We start from the raw sequence: 17,073 nt of genomic DNA, 5'->3' as shown, positions 1-17,073 counted from the left end.
AGTGAATAGATGGTGAGGTAATTTTCTTTAGTACTTGTATCCTGATAGTCTCCAGAGGCTTTGAAGCTGTGAGTTACAAAATAGACTGATTTGATCTCCTGGGGATATTTGCCAGCTTCATAATTGCACCGAGATTTTTAATGAAAACAGGTGACAACACGATGTCTTTCCCTTTGTTCTAGGAGGGAGGCGATTCCTCGGTGATAAGGAACAAAGTGTAGGTTTTAGTTTGGAAGACTTGGAAAACCAGACTTCTTATAGGCCAAACACAGCAGTATATCTGTGATACAGTTATGCAGCCACCAAGTTGTGACTACTTGTTTTATTGAGATAGCCTTGACAAAAGTCAATTAGACTAAGCAACATGAAGGCAGGTTTTATGTTATTTTGGTAATCAGACTCCTGGCACGACGCTTGGCTGTGGTAGATCCTGTTACATTTTTGTTAGAAGAATGGGAAGTCTATTGTGTTGCAGTGTCCTAGGTTGCTTGACATGTAGACTTTCCCTCCTGCCCCTGGCAAACAAGTCATTTTTCAGGACTCTCAAGTGTTGCCTGGTCTGTGAAGACTTCATATCTTTTCTGGTTACCACTAACCTGACCATTCTTCCCTTAATGTATCCTTTACTTCCTTTATAGCATCTATGACATTTTAATTTCATTTTTGATGTGTATCTGCCTCTTTATACCACAGTGAGGAGCTCAATTACAGTTTGTTTGTTTACCCTTGGTATATTAGTAGGAATGAGTTTGGCTGCAATTAGCAGAAATGCAATTAATAGAGGCTTAGATAAGAGTGTAGTTATCTCACAAAATTAGTTTGGAGGTAAGCAGTTCAGGGTGGATGTCTTCAAGGACACATACCTTTCTGTTTTTCCAACCCATTAAGTTTAGCATGTGGTTCTCATTCGCATTATTGTACGATGGCTATACTCCACACCTCACATCCGTATTCCATGCAGGAAGAAAGAGGGCAAATGGCAGAAGGGTTTGCAGAGGTATGTCGTCTTGAAAACAAGACTCTTCCCTTACATCACATTGGCTAGAACTGGGTCACATGTACACCCTTAGTTACAAGGGAGTCTGAGAACTTTTCCAGCCCTCCTCCTACAGAACGGCTGGGGGGCAAAGGCATTGTGGATGGCATTTGTGTAGGTAGTCTACAGTTTCCTGTTGATGATTGGGGTCTCCCTCAAAAATGTCCTGGCACATGTCCAACCAATTATGTCACATATTGAGCATATTTTAGTAGTACGCTTACCATTTTAAATCTCAAGAACAAAATCTGTTTCTTTGCTATTTCTTCAGATTCTTTGCATCTATTTTAAAAGTGTGGTCTGGCTCTTGGTTTCAAATTAAACTTACTTTGGCCATTTTCAAGATGAAGGTTATGGTCAGAGATGGAAATAAGCAGTAGTACAAGAAAATGTGGTTCTAGGAACTTGGCCCCAGCAGTATGGAAACCATTTCCCTGTAAGTGATGGACTCCATAAATAGTCTCTCTGCTTCCTAGGGTTCTGTGATTTCTAGATGTCCTTCAATTCCTTTTTCCTTTTATGAATTGCATTTGACAGAGGGAGGGGATGCAGCACTTGATGGGTCCCTTTATTTGTAGTGTGAGTATATTTAATTTCTGTATCAACACATAGTTTCTGGGTGTCCTCTTTAAACTGGTTGGAATGAAGCTGAGGGCATCTGGGAACCCTTAGGACCCTCTACTCCTTGCTGCTGCTGCCCCCACTCCTATTCTCTACTGCCTTCTTAGGGCACTCCTTCCTGTGATTCGTGACTTTATTTGCATTCCTTATTGTGTTCTCTAGATAGTTGTGAATTGTAATGTCTCTTTCTTTATCCAAATATATGTTTTTTTCAGCCATAAATTCCCTTGTCCTTACTTACGGCAGCAACAGGGAAACACTACAGTCATATCTATTAGACAAATCCCTTTCCTCAGAGACCAAGCTTTCCTCCACAGTCCTTCCCTTTAGTTGTTCTAGGAAAGGCAGGAGGTTTTCTGGAGGTTTTCTGAAGCAGTTTTTAAGTTGCTTCTAGGAAATTTATATCCATTTTGGTAGTGGACAAATTTTTTTCCTTCGAAGGCCACATATATAAGGAGGAAGAGATCAAATAAGGGCCACACATGTAAAGATCCTACTTAGAAGGTAGTTCTTTTGGGTAGAAGTTTTATTTTTGAGAGAAAATGTTCTTCATCCATGCTTTTGCAATTAAAAACAGAGCATAAATGCCCCAAAAGAGCAGAGAGCACAAAATTTTAACCAAAAGCTATAGGTTTATAAAAGAAGAAATACAGCTAGCTCATATATACATTATATATAATCTGTTCAACCTGATTGTGATCAAGGAATTGTAAACTAAAGCAATGAGATACCATTTTTCATCTATAGAATTCACAAATTTGAAAAACAAAATGCTCATACTCATTGTTGACAAGTGTGAGAAATAGTCTTTAAAAGTTTTTTTTTTTAATTATAAAAGGTTAGGCATACTGAAAAGTAGAGAAGCCAGTATGATGAAAACTTCTATGTCTACTATTTTATTTATTTCGAATCTTTTTTTAAAGGCCTAATCCTCCCTAATCTGGTTCTCTTTCTTCCTCCCTCCTTCCTTCACTGTCAACCTCCCTAAAGCCAACCTGAGACAGCCACTTTCTGTAAACAAGCATTCTTGTATACTGGTGGTAAAAATGAAATTGCTTTAAACTTTCTGGAGGGCAAGTTAGCAATATGTATCAATCAACCTAGGAATCTCAGAAAACAATAAGATGTGCATAAAAATATAGGTGGGTACATATCAACATTATTTATAATAAAGAAACAGAACCATCCTAAATGAACACCAGTAAAGCACTGGTTACATAAATGATAACTATTCATACAGTGGATTATGAAGTAGTGATGAAAATTTATGTGTGTTCCAAGTTGTCTGCCCTATGTATATATCATTGAGTAGAAAATATTTCCCATACATGTCATGCAAGAATCGGTAGTCAGTGCAATGGTAAAACATAAAATTTGGTTTTGTGTTATGAACAGTTAAAGTAGAAAAAGAAAGGTAAAGGGGAAAATGGAAAATTAAAAGATTGGTTGAGTTTATAATGAAAGAAAGTGAAGTCGGCAGCTGGTTTGTTTAGGCTGTTCAGGGGTCTTGGTGTCTTAGCCATCAGTTATTGCGTGTTTTTTCTCTGTGTCACCTGGGTGCAGAAAGGCCAAGTGATGGCTTCATCCCTCAAGCAGCTTGTGATCTGGGGGAGATAATACACAGAAAATTGGTGAACAAACAAGAGAGAGTAATATTTGACAAATGAGTACTACAGATTTGAATGCTATAGAAATTCGGAGGACAGAGAGATTATGTCCTGCTGGGCTGATAGAGATGCATTTCTAAGGAGGCAGGAAATTATACTGTCATTAATAATGACTTTTGGATTCAAATATGCCAAAAGGAAGGGACATCATATTTAAATGAAGGGGAACGGTATGAACAAAGGCTTGGAAGTGGGAAAGTATATAGTATTTGTAGACAGCTGGCTTGACTTGATTTGTAGGATTCTTGTTGGAGTGGAAAAACAATTAACAGGGACCAGTACTCAGCCTAGAATGTCACCCTTGTCTTCAGACCTCTGTTGCAGCTTTGCATGTAGTTGTGTTTGTTGCTTTTAATTGCAAGTCGCAAAAATGTCAGTTTTAGTATTCGAAAATCCACTGTAGGACATATGGAATTAAGCTGAGAGCTGAAAATTTTCCATTCTTGGTTCACTACTATAGTGGGGACAGCATTAGAGTGAGAAGCAGATCTAGGATGTGCTACAGGGTCTACCAAGCAGCAACTCTGCAGAGTTTGGTTACAACCAAACCAAGCCTTGGTTTCCTCATCTGTAAGACAAATATGATATTATTCACCTTACTGAATTCATAGGGTTTCTAATGTGCAGATCAAGTAAAATGATATAAAGATTCTTCTTGACGCAGTGTTGGAAGGGCAAAAAAAATCTTCAGACAGAACCCCCTCTGTACCCTCTGGTCCCTCAACCTCAACTCTTATGAAAAGGTATGTAACTAAGGGAAATAAAGGATTTATAGAGAAATTTGCAGCCACCTGAAAATTGAGTACTGACATGACAATAGTCCAGAAAAATGTTCCCCCACCCAATACCAGAATACTTAGTGCGTTGTCCCCAGACAGTTGGACTCCAGTATAGATTTGGGGGTTGCTTTTCAGCCATGATTATATTGTAACAAACATCCTCTTTTGTTTTGGCCAGTTGGTCCCAGGGCTGTACTGATTTGGTAAACTCACTTGACAGGCATTCACAATGTATTTCCGAGGTGTAGTAATTCTGAGGGACCCAAGGCTACCCCCAGATGAACTATAGTCCCTCATCCTTAATTATTTAGTGTAGAATGATATTCTGAATTCTCTTGGCCCTTGGGTTTGCTTATCGGCATTTTTTCCAGGGCTGCCACTCTTTTTTGGCTAAGGGCCAGCAGAGTGAGTCAGATCATTTAGGATTTGTTTATAGAGTGGCCATCAGGATATTTGTCAGAATCAGCCAGGTGCAGTGAGTTTCCTTTGGCATGGGCATTCCTCTGGGCCTGGTGTGTTTTTGATTGTATCTAGGAAGTTTTAGGAAGCCATTTGAGTGGGTCCATTTCTAAATATATTATACAAATGTAGAGTACACTGCTTCTGTGCTATCTTGCCATTGGCCTACTTATAACAAAGAAACTATTGAAATTGTGTTGTAAAGTGCCTTATACTAGGGACTTCCCTGGCGCTCCAGCACTTGAGACTCTGTGCTTCTGTTGCAAGGGGGCACCGGTTCAATCTCTGGTCGGGAAACTAAGATACCACATGCCATGTGGTGCAGCCAAAAAGTTCAAGACAAAACAAAACAAAACCTTATAGTATTTACCATATGGATGTTGAAGATATTGTTCATTACAGTATGACACTTGGGATAATTTTTCTCTCTAATCTCAAAATCATAAGTGATAAGCCTTCTAGGCAATTGGTTTGTTTTTATCGTAAGAATGCCATGGCTTATGTAACTAACAGTGTTTTTCTCTTGGCATTAGCTACTAAGAGGTTTATCTCTTTCTTTAACAAAGACACAACCTTTCAGCAAGTTTTTTGTATACAAATCTTAGTCCTCTCTCTTGAGGCTATATTATCCTGAAACTCTTCTATTCTTGATTTTTCCCTTTGTCACATTTTCCTCAAATGCTTTTTGTTTTTTAATTTTATTTTATCTTCTTTTATTATCTGATTTTATATAGATCATCTTTAATTCTTTCCAGAACTAGGTAGGGTATGAGTAAATAAAATTAATTTGATACTGAAATGTTAAGTTTAATGTGTTGAAATGGTGTCTGTTATTTATTATGACTTGGTGGTGATGTAGGATGCCAACGTAGGTGATCTACTGAAGTATATAACAATTGAACTTTTAGATAAGATAGCATGAGAGGTAAAGCAACAAATGATCATATGCCTACAATAACCCCTGCAGTGAATACCTCAAGGTATGCACAAGTTATATCTGCCCTTTCCTGTCAAGCTTCTCAAGTCTCAGTTCATTTCACCAGGAAGCCTTATATAGAAGAGGAAACCCAGTTCCAGATATTTCTCACAATTCACTAAGTAACAAGAACAAAGGAGTAGCACAGTGCACATTCCTTGATCAAGATCAATTCTCCCGGGCTTCCCTGGTGGCTCAGTGGTTGAGAGTCCACCTGCCGATGCAGGGGACACGGGGTCGTGCCCCGGTCTGGGAAGATTCCACATGCTGCAGAGCGGCTGGGCCCGTGAGCCATGGCCGCTGAGCCTGCGCGTCCGGAGCCTGTGCTCCGCAACGGGAGAGGCCACAACAGTAAGAGGCCCGCGTACCTCAAAAAAAAAAAAAAAAAAGATCAATTCTCCCATACCCACCCTATATGATCCAACTCTTTCATTGCCATATCATCTCTGTTTTAGCATGGGAAAACTCCAATTTTTGTAGTCTATTTCAGCTAGGTATTAAGAAGCAAGCTGATTAAATTAATTTACACATGTGTGAAGAGTTGATAACTCCCTCTGATTTTCCTAGTAATATATGCTGGTTTGCCACAAAGGATAAGATAGCTCTATCTCTAGATAATCTAAATCCAGTTTCTCCCATTTATCTGTCCCAAGGCAGTAATCAGAAATGAGAATAACAGTTTATATTTTAAAATATACACTGCTACATTATTTATGACAGCAAAAAATAGAATCAGTTCTTAATGGCTGCATAAATTTTTATTGTATGAATGTAACAGAGTTTCTTTTATTTGTCTTTTTTTTTAACATCTTTATTGGAGTATAATTGCTTTACAATGGTGTGTTAGTTTCTGCATTATAACAAAGTGAATCAGTTATACATACACATATGTTCCCATATCTCTTCCCTCTTGTGTCTCCCTCCCTCCCACCCTTCCTATCCCACCCCTCTAGGTGGTCACAAAGCACCCAGCTGATCTACCTGTGCTATGCGGCTGCTTCCCACTAGCTATCTATTTTACGTTTGGTAGTGTGTATATGTCCATGCTATTCTCACTTTGTCACAGCTTACCCTTCCCCCTCCCCATATCCTCAAGTCCATTCTCTAGTAGGTTTGTGTCTTTATTCCCGTCTTACCCCTAGGTTCTTCATGACCTTTTTTTTTTTCTTCTTAGATTCCATATATATGTGTTAGCATACGGTATTTGTTTTTCTCTTTCTGACTTACTTCACTCTGTATGACAGACTCTAGGTCCCTCCACCTCACTACAAATAACTCAATTTTGTTTCTTTTATGGCTGAGTAATAATCCATTGTATACATGTGCCACATCTTCTTTATCCATTCATCTGTTGATGGACACTTAGGTTGCTTCCATGTCCTGGCTATTGTAAATAGAGCTGCAGTGAACACTGTGGTACATGACACTTTTTGAATTATGGTTTTCTTAGGGTATATGCCCAGTAGTGGGATTTCTGGGTCGTATGGTAGTTCTATTTGTAGTTTTTTAAGGAACCTCCATACTGTTCTCCATAGTGGCTGTACCAATTTACATTCCCACCAACAGTGCAAGAGGGTTCCCTTTTCTCCACACCCTCTCCAGCATTTATTGTTTCTAGATTTTTTGATGATGGCCATTCTGACTGGTGTGAGATGATATCTCATTGTAGTTTTTTTGTTTTGTTTGGTTTGGTTTGGTTTGGTTTTTTCGGTACACGGGCCTCTCACTGCTGTGGCCTCTCCCGTTGTGGAGCACAGGCTCCGGACGCACAGGCTCAGCGGCCATGGCTCACGGGCTCAGCCGCTCTGCGGCATGTGGGATCTTCCCGGACCGGGGCACTAACCCGTGTCCCCTGCATTGGCAGGCGGACTCTCAACCACTGTGCCACCAGGGAAGCCCTCATTGTAGTTTTGATTTGCATTTCTCTAATGATTAATGATGTTGAGCATTCTTTCATGTGTTTGCTGGCAATCTGTATATCTTCTTTGGAGAAATGTCTGTTTAGGTCTTCTGCCCATTTTTAGATTGGTTTTTTTGTTTGTTATTGAGCTGCATGAGCTGCTTGTAAATTTTGGAGATTAATCCTTTGTCAGTTGCTTCATTTGCAAATATTTTCTCCCATTCTGAGGGTTGTCTTTTGGTATTGTTTATGGTTTCCTTTGCTGTGCAGAAGCTTTTAAGTTTCATTAGGTCCCACTTGTTTATTTTTGTTTTTATTTCCATTTCTCTAGGAGGTGGGTCCAAAAGGATCTTGCTGTGATTTATGTCATAGAGTGTTATGCCTATGTTTTCCTCTAAGAGTTTGATAGTTTCTGGCCTTACATTTAGGCTTTTAATCCATTTTGAACTTATTTTTGTGTATGATGTTAGGGAGTGTTCTAATCTCATACTTTTACATGTACCTGTCCAGTTTTCCCAGCACCACTTATTGAAGAGGCTGTCTTTTCTCCACTGTATATTCTTGCCTCCTTTATCAAAGATAAGGTGACGATATGTGCGTGGGTTTATCTCTGGGACAAAGTTTATTTCTGAATAGTAGAACATTTAGGGAATGATTAAATTATGGTACATGAATATAATGTAACCATCAAGAATCATGTTTATGAAATATTTTATTTCATAGGAAGATTATTATGTATGAATGAAAAAAGTTGGACACAAAATGGAGTATCTTATGAGCTCAATTTGTTAAAATACAATATTTTATTTTTTCGATAAATTTTTTATTCAGTAAATTTTGCATGTCTAGTGTGTGTCAAGTAGAGTGATGAGTGTGAGGATATAGAATCAAACAAGATATGCATGATCCCTGCCAGCATTAAACAAAATAGGGCATGATTATGAAATTAAATCTCCCTTTGGGGATTGGTGATTTGTAGTCAAATGTGATTAAGCTCATTTTCTAGTTTGTGGATTCTCCAGGACCTTGGTTTCATTTCTCTTCTGCTTTTTGTCTGGGAATTCATAGCTCTCCAGTTCAATTAGATTGAGTGGTAGAATTTAAAAATAATAGCAACAGACAATTCAAGCCTAACATTCCGCATCATCTTGAGATTTTTATTTTTTTTAACCTATGTGGTCAGTGCTGCCCAGTGGCATCAGTATAATAGCTTCTTCTAGAAATCTATCCTTGTGAGTTTGTGTGGGCTACTTCTGCAGGAGAAGATACTAGTTTGCAAAGGAAAAAAACATTTTTTTAGTTTTACCTGACACGAGCCTTTATAGAATGTGATTCTTATTGTTGGGTCGCATTACGAACTTAATTTTGTTCTCGAGACAAATTTCCTTTAAAAAAATTTGAATGATGCTTATAAGAAATGGACCTTTACTCAGAAATAGTTTTTATTGAAGAAGGTATAAATGTTACTTATTTAGGAAAGTCATCCTGCAAAATAAACCTTCTTTAGAATTGAGGTTAATGTTTTAATTTAATGTTTAATGGACTGTGTCAAACCATTAAATTTTGGTTCTCCCAGTAGCTTTACTGTAATATCCTTGAACATATTCACTACAATGATATGCTTTGTTAAATAGTGATGCAACTTACTACATGTCATAGAAAGAGCTCTTCTTCTAAAGCCTTAGAGGTATATCAGATTTGTTCGATATACTATTTGTTATGATATTTCAATGCCATTTTTGTCATGTGCATACACAGTAGGATAGTGGGAATGTTAAAAATGTGAGAACGGATTTTTTTTCTGGTTGAATTGTAAATGTTGAGCTCTTGAAGTTATTTAGTATATCTGACCTCATTTATTTAAAAAAATTGTAAACCTGAATTACTTATATGATCACATTTAAAGCACCAGTATTGTTGCATTTAGGGCTAAGATTTTGTGCTGTGGTTTGCCTAAGGTAATACAACCAAAGCCACATTGTTTGTTCTTCTACTTTTTCACTCACACATGGTGTCCATTATGCATTGATCTTGTCCAGCAGTATTAACTTTCTTTAACTGATTGTTCTGCTATCTGAAGAGTTGTATTAAAATTTAATCAGTAAACTAAAAATAAGCAGCTAATGCCATAGTGCATTCTGGTGACTCATAAAAGAGAAAAAGAAAGTGAAACCTAATGTGGGCCTGTGAGGTTAAAGGAAGGTGAGTATGTATTTATTGGCTAATCAAAGATATATGTAAATTACCATTTTTTCTCTCTGAGAAGTGTAATGTAATGGGACCACACTTGTAGGTGATACACTTTTCCACTTGCAGATGTTTACTGTTTTCCCTACTAGCACTAAACTGCTCTGAATTATATAGCACTATATAATAGGGGTAAAGCCCATCTGTGCCCCTTGTTTTCCTCAGAAAAGCTTTTCTGGACAGTGACTATGGCTAACATGGTTCTTGAGTTATGTCCTGTGTGTGCTGCACTTCCCATCCGCCAAAACGAAGCAAATCCTACCCACATGCATCATCTTCATAGTAGCCTCTCCCTTTTTGTCTCATTTCCACGTTGAAGGTTCTTTCTGACTTACTGCTTTTCTTGCTTCTCTTTTCAAAACATTTCTAGATTTAGAAGAGGTACCTAACCATATTCCTGCTGTTAGTTCTAACTTTCCTTTTATTTTTGATGGCTCTCTTCTGCTCAAAGGTACTTGTTTTCACAATACCACAGAGAACCTATTAGTTTAGAAAATTATGGCATTTTGCTCATCTTAAAAGTAATATTTGCTTAAATGGGCAAAAGATTTGAATCAGGCACTTCACATAAGATGTCCAAATGGCCAAGTAATGTTCAAAAAGGTGTTCAGCTTCATCACTCATCAGGAAAATATGATATGATACCATTAACACCCGCCAGAGTAGGAAAGATGAAAAAGACAATACCAAGAGTCTGTGAAAATGTGGAGTAACTAGAACTCTGCACTAGTGCTGCTGATAGTGTGTATTGGTCCAACCACACTGGAAGAGTGTTGATCAGGTAATGAGTGGAGCTGAATATAGGCATGCCTATGAACCCATTAATTCCATTTTTAGGCATAGACGCAGAAACAGTTACATACATTCATAAAAAAACAGGTACAAGAATGTTCATAGCACTATTTGTAGTAGACCTAAACTTGAGAAAACCCAAATGTCCATCAGTAGTAAAATGAATACATTAACGGGGATATATACCTATCATGGAATTGGTAGTGAGAATGAATGAACCATAACTACATGGAACAATATGGATGAATCTTATAAACATTATGTTGAGCAGAAGAAGCTAGATCCAGAAGAGTATACACTGTGATTCTACTTATATGAAGTTCAAAAACACTCAAACTTCATCTATGATGTAAGAAATCAGGCTGGTGGCTACCCTTGCTGTGAGGTAGTGACTAGACAGGAGGGGGGGTTGGGGGGGCTTCTCGGGTGCCAGTATTCTGTTTGGTGTTCTGGTCTGGGCACTGGTTACATGGGTTGTGCTCACTTTATGAAAATTCAACAAGGAATATACTTACGATTTGTACACTTTTATGTATGTATGCTTTATTTTAATAATATTTTATATAAACGAATAATAAGTACTGTATTATTTATCTACTGCTACATAACAAATTACCCCAAAACTTAGCAGTTTAAAATAATAATTATCTCCCACAGTTTCTGAGAGTTAATGATCCAGCAGTAGCTAAGCTGGGTGGTTTTAGCTCAGGGTCTTTCACAAGGTTGCTAACAACATGTCAGCTGGGACCTGCAGTCATGTGACACCTCGAATGGGGCTGGAGGATCTGCTTCAAGGTGGCTCAGTCACCTACCTGTTGACAGAGGCCTCACTGAAAGCTCCTTATATTACCACAGACTGGGAAAAAGGAAAACCCCACAGATAACATTTATTTGCACATTTATTTATTTATATACCTATATGTGTGTATAATGTTTTTACACGTTTAAATGTATTTAATGAATTATAATGAATACTGTCATAATTTTTTTCTCCACTCAATACATTGTGGGCATCCATTTTTTTATGACTGGCTCATCTGTAGATCTATTTCATCATTTTTGCATATAGTTTTACTGAGGTGTAATCGACATACAGTTGACATACATGCACATAATTAAAGTGTACAACTGGATAATTTTTTGTGCATGTATACACCCATGAAACTGTCATCACAATCAAGATAATGAGTAACTTCTCACCCCAAAAAGTTTCCTCCTGTCTCTTTATCATAATCCCTCCTCTCATTCTTTTTAATGGCTGAAAAGTTTTATTTACATATGTAAAGCATCTTTAAAATCCACACTTAGGTATGCTCACAGGTAGCTCAATCTGATTTTTTCTTTAAATTGTAGAACTCTCACCCCATTTAGAGGAAGAAATCCCCCTCTCCCAGTCAAGAGCATGTAAGCCAGATTGCCTGGGTTAGAATTTGAGCTCTGCCACTTTGCACACTGTATGACCTTTGACAAATTGCTTAATTATTCTGCATCAGATTCCTTATCTGTACCTCTCTTGCTAATGCTAGTACTATACCTAACTCATAAGATAACAAAGATTAAAGGAATTAGTATACATAATGATCTGATGACAAAGCACTATGTTATTGTCTTCTGTTGTTATTGTTCTCGTGGGTTGCTATGCTAAAAGCCTGGGTTCTCAGTTTCTCCTGATGATATTAAAGCTGTGAGTTGATAGTGTCCTACCTTCAAATATATTACTGGCACCTACTTCTTCCTTTCACTCCTATTTCTTCTGTATTACCTCCCTCTGAGCTCCTTACTAAAGATGAGGAAAGGTATGTATTTAATGCCAGGCTCTTTTGGTATTTAGGTGATGTCTTAGGGACATTTAATTTGCTGAGAGATACCCAAAATAGGATGCTTCAAAAATCCCAAGACCTTATGAGTCAAGATGTCAGAATGCCACTTGCATTTCTACCTTAAATGTTGTTAGTGGTCACTTTGATAGTAGTGGTTATACATGTACAATAATTATTCCTTGAATATATACTAAGTATATATCCTGTGAAAGATCCAAAGAATTAAGATATTTTTTGTCCTTGGGAGGCTTACTATCAACTTGAAGAAATAAGATTATGTTTTGAAGTAGTGAGTGTGGAAAGACTGGGATCAGGTATTAGAGATACAGCAAAGGAAGAGTGAATATGTCTTACTGATTGTTTATGTTAGATTGAGCCGAGGATACTGCCACTGCTGTAAACCATGTAACAGGGGTGTGTTTTACTACTTCCCCTAAACTGGAAACAACCCAAATTTCCATCAGTGATAGAATGAATAAATAAATAGGAATGTATAACTAATAGGGAGTGGGTAGTGAGGATGAATGTACTACAACCACATGCAACAGTATAGATGTTCACAAACATGAAGTTGAGTGGAAGAAGCTAACTCCCAAAGTATACACTATGATTCCATTTAAATGAAGATCAAAAAACACGCAAAACTCATTTATGGTGTAAGAAATCAGGTTAGCAGTTACAGGTGCCTACCCCTCCACCCCCACTTTCCTCATCTTGCTAATTCAGAGTACTGGGCTTGCCCTGATCACCGTAACCACCATTACCACCATCACCTCCAAGGAGTGATCGGGGCTCTGTTCTTCAGGATTTATGGTCCAGGGGAGTTGCAGAGTGGGCTATCTACATGGCACATTGGATGGGGACTGAATAAAGCCTCAGACATAGTTAGGCATCCTTCTAGCAGGGAGGTTGTCAGCAAGGGGATGAGCACCATCTGAGAGAAGCCCTCACCATGCACCACCAGGAAAGATTCTGTCCATATGCTTGCACTTGTGGTCTTTTGATGCTAAAACCACTCCTAAGGGACTCTTGGGCATTCAAGTAATGCTCCTCACTAAAATGGCCCAGCGTTACTCACCTGTTTGGTCCCTGCAGATCTGGCCCTTCTGTCATATGGCCCACTGACTTTTCCCTTTAACCTAAGGGAGCCTTTCTAGCCTGGGATGGGGGAATGAATGGATGAGATCGGAGGGGGAACCCATGCTCTCGTTACATTCTTCAGTCATATTGTCTGCTGTACCTTGGAAGACAAAGTTAGGAATTTTTTTTTCTCTTTTTCTGACCCAAGCTTATCTTTCATTTGAAGCAGTGAGCACAGAATGACTTAGCTACTTGTGGAGGCAGTAGTAGGTAAGGGTGAAAGAAAAGGAAAAAAATGAACTCTTGGGAGAAATAAAACTTTAAATACCTTAAAATGTCAATCTCACAACACTTGGGTTGAATGAGATAATGATGATATCAATAATATAGTTAATGGAATTTAGAGGGGAAGCTACTTTATATATGTGGTGGAGAAAATACTTGGTTTTAGATCTGTGATGTTTCAGGTGGTGGCACGATATCCAGGTGTAGATTTCTCTGAGGCATTTGGAATTATGGAAGTTAGGGGAAAGGTCAAGGCTGGATATATGGCTTTGTATTTTATTGGGGTGGAAGTGATAATTGAAACATTACTGTGGATGAAATAAATGGTTTCTGTTAGGAAATACCGATGACTTCATCAGGTGATTTATAGGGCATCTAGATTACTTGATGTAAGTTGTGATGACTTCTTTTTATTCACTGAGGTACTTCTATAGCATTAGCATGATTTATTTAGATAGCTACACCATTGTCTTTAATATTTTATTCTGTACTTGAAATATAAGTCCCACTATCATATAAAATTAATATCTCTAACTTAAAAGTTATTAGAGAATTTTCTAACTGTTGTTATTGATAGTGCTAGATCTTTATATTTCAATAATATTTATCCTGGGCCTACTTGTATGTCTTTTGACTTGTTGATTTATGGAAATTCAGTAAGCCATTTCACAGTATAATCCTGGGGTTGGCAAATAATGGCTTGCTTCCTGTTTTGTGTGGCCCGTGAACTGAGAATCGTTTTTACATTTTTAAACGGTTGAAAAATTTTAAAAGGAAATTTCATGACACGTGAAAAATGATACAGAGTTCTAATTTCAGTATCCATAAATAAAGTTTTATTAGAACACAGACACACACAAATGCATTTCTGTGCTTGCTTTTGTGCTGCAACAAAATCGAATCATTGTAGCAGAGACCAATTGGCCTGCAAAGCTCGAAATACATACTCTCTGGCCCTTTACGGAAAAAGTTTGCTGACCCCTGGTATACACCACCAACAGTTGTGTCATTGATAAACTACTAAAAGACAAGTATTCAAAAAGAAGTGCTTGTTTACACAGATAGTCATTTTAATCCCGTCTTCCTTTCCTGCTTTATTTTTTTATCCTTTGTATGCACCACTGTTTATCACGATTTAGTATGCTATATGTTTTGCTTGTTTCAGTAAACAAGCACAGGTTGAAAAATAGACGTCAAAAACGGCGAAGGAGGCTCTTAAAGAACTGAGGGCACACATTTCAAACTTAAATAGGACATGCAACTGAAGCTAAAACTGTAAAATCAAATTTTATTTTTAAAAATTCAGGTCATAAAATATATATTATTCTACCCTCTGTCTTAAGTAGTAATATTTACACTTAATGTAGTGAACCAGATTGACCACCAGAACTACATTGAACCAAGACATTTTGGGAAAAGGAAGTCTTTGTTATGATCCTCACAGGTCCTACTCACTGTTTATTTATTGTTACCAAGAACTGTTCTAGCTGTTCTCGTTTAATCTTCCCTCAAAGTCTGTGAAATCAGGGCTACCAATAATAACTCCATTATGGATGGAGAAACTGAGACTTAGAGAGTTAAATAACTTGCACAAGGCCACATAGCTAGTGATTGGCAAGGCAGGCCTCAAACCCTGGTACATGTGGTGGCAAAGCCCACACTCTGACCTGGTGGGGGAGCTTTTGTCGGGATGTACGTAACCTGCCATTATTTAAGAGGCCACCGTTCTGGAAATTTGCTCAGTACCAGCATGCCTTCCGTATATAAGAAATTCACACCACAGAGAAGAAATCCTAAAAACCTGTAGACTGATGAATGTTACTTGAATGTACTGGAAGACAGTAGCATCCGTAACGTTGTTACTGGATTGTAAGCTCCAAAAAAGCAGAGAATTTGTCTCTCTTTTGTTTACCATGTTTCTCTGAAGCAGGGTTTCTCAACTTTGACACTGGTGACATCTTGGACCAGGTAATTCTTTGTTGTAGGGGACTGTTCTGTGAATTGTAGGATGTTTACCAGTATCCCTGGCCTCAACCCACTAGAGGTTAGTAGCACCCCTCCTCAGTTGTGACCAGCAAAAATATCTCTAGACATTGCTAAACGTCTTTTGGGGAGAAAATTGTCTCCAGTTGAGAACAAATGCCCTTTTAAAGAATAGAACAGTGCCTGGCAAGTAAAAGACCCCCAGTATTTTTTTAATTGACTGAAGACAGGAGTGAACGGTGTTCCACAAAGTGTACTGCTTGTGATATGCAAGATAACTAGAGGGAACCTTGGAAAAGTTCTAGAACTTTAATAGTTATGCATTTTTATATGCATTAGAAAAAGATAACGTTTTGAACCCATGATTTCACATAGTATTTTACAGGACAAGGCTAAAGTGGATACTGAAGTTTAAAAAAAATGGCTTAATTGAAGGAAACAGTAAGTGTAGACAATAAATGCATTTAGCAAAAATCATAAAATTGATTAAGGTGGTATGTAAATGACTGGAGTTTGATGCATTGCTCTATACTAAGGGCAAACAGTGTGTCCTGAATATACCAGGTATGAGAGCCTCCTCTAAGTCTGGCCCCTAGAGCCCTCATTGGGAATGATCTGGTGTCCTGTACAACCTAGGCACAGATGTTGAAGACAAATTGCTTACCCTCTGAAAACTGGACAGTCTGATGGATACTGTAAGGTATGCACATCTGTATGACATAGCACCTAAGTTCCATATTGTATGCGAGTTCAAAGGAAACAAAGATTACTTCCTGTTCATGTGATGAGGAAAGGCCACACTACTGATAGTGAAGGATGAATGGAATCTTAGTAGGTATGTACATTGCAGAGAAAAAGCACAGAGGAGTAGAGCTGGAACAGTTTAAAGCATACTTAAGGGATGAGTAGAGGCCACTTGGCTGCAATGTAGGGTGACTACTGATGATGAAGGTGGAACCTGCTTGTCGAGAATGTTTAATGCCAGGCTGGGTAAGTCCATGGAACAGTGATTTTCATTTAGATTTCCTAATGTCTGGCTAAAAGCTGCTTTGTTGTTGTTTTTAAGTGTGTTGCCATTACTTTAGAAGTGATATTTAGTTTGGGATGAGGATCTGACTAAGAGTCAAGATTGATGAATACTGCTGCTTAGAGAGGTATACAGACTTAGATATATACACACACACACAGCAGCCGAAAGAAGAGAATAAAGCAAGAGGGAATCAGAGTAGAAAGAAAAAGCTAAACCCTGGCAACAGGAGAAGAAGCAGGGTAATAACCTGGGACTGGGGGAATACAGGGTTTTGGGGGCAATATTGGCAGTAGGCCTTAAACTCCATACCTCTGTAAGGAAACTGTCTTCTTTAAAACAAGATTCGGATCTTTGCAAGTTTACTACTGGAACACTAGGTGAGTCAGCTGACGGGTAAT

The 17,073-nt window shown here is 38.1% G+C and overlaps 1 protein-coding gene across 3 annotated transcripts in view; it reads left to right on the top strand.

The window, feature by feature from the left end:
* Positions 1-17,073, top strand: part of PRRG1 (proline rich and Gla domain 1) — a 151,795-nt gene that overhangs the window by 54,105 nt on the left and 80,617 nt on the right. The window lies entirely within an intron of this gene.

The sequence above is a fragment of the Orcinus orca genome, chromosome X (assembly GCF_937001465.1).
Source record: "Orcinus orca chromosome X, mOrcOrc1.1, whole genome shotgun sequence".
NCBI lineage: Eukaryota > Metazoa > Chordata > Mammalia > Artiodactyla > Delphinidae > Orcinus > Orcinus orca.
The sequence above is the reverse complement of the archived record's forward strand: the minus strand, read 5'-3'. Positions and strand labels throughout refer to the sequence as shown.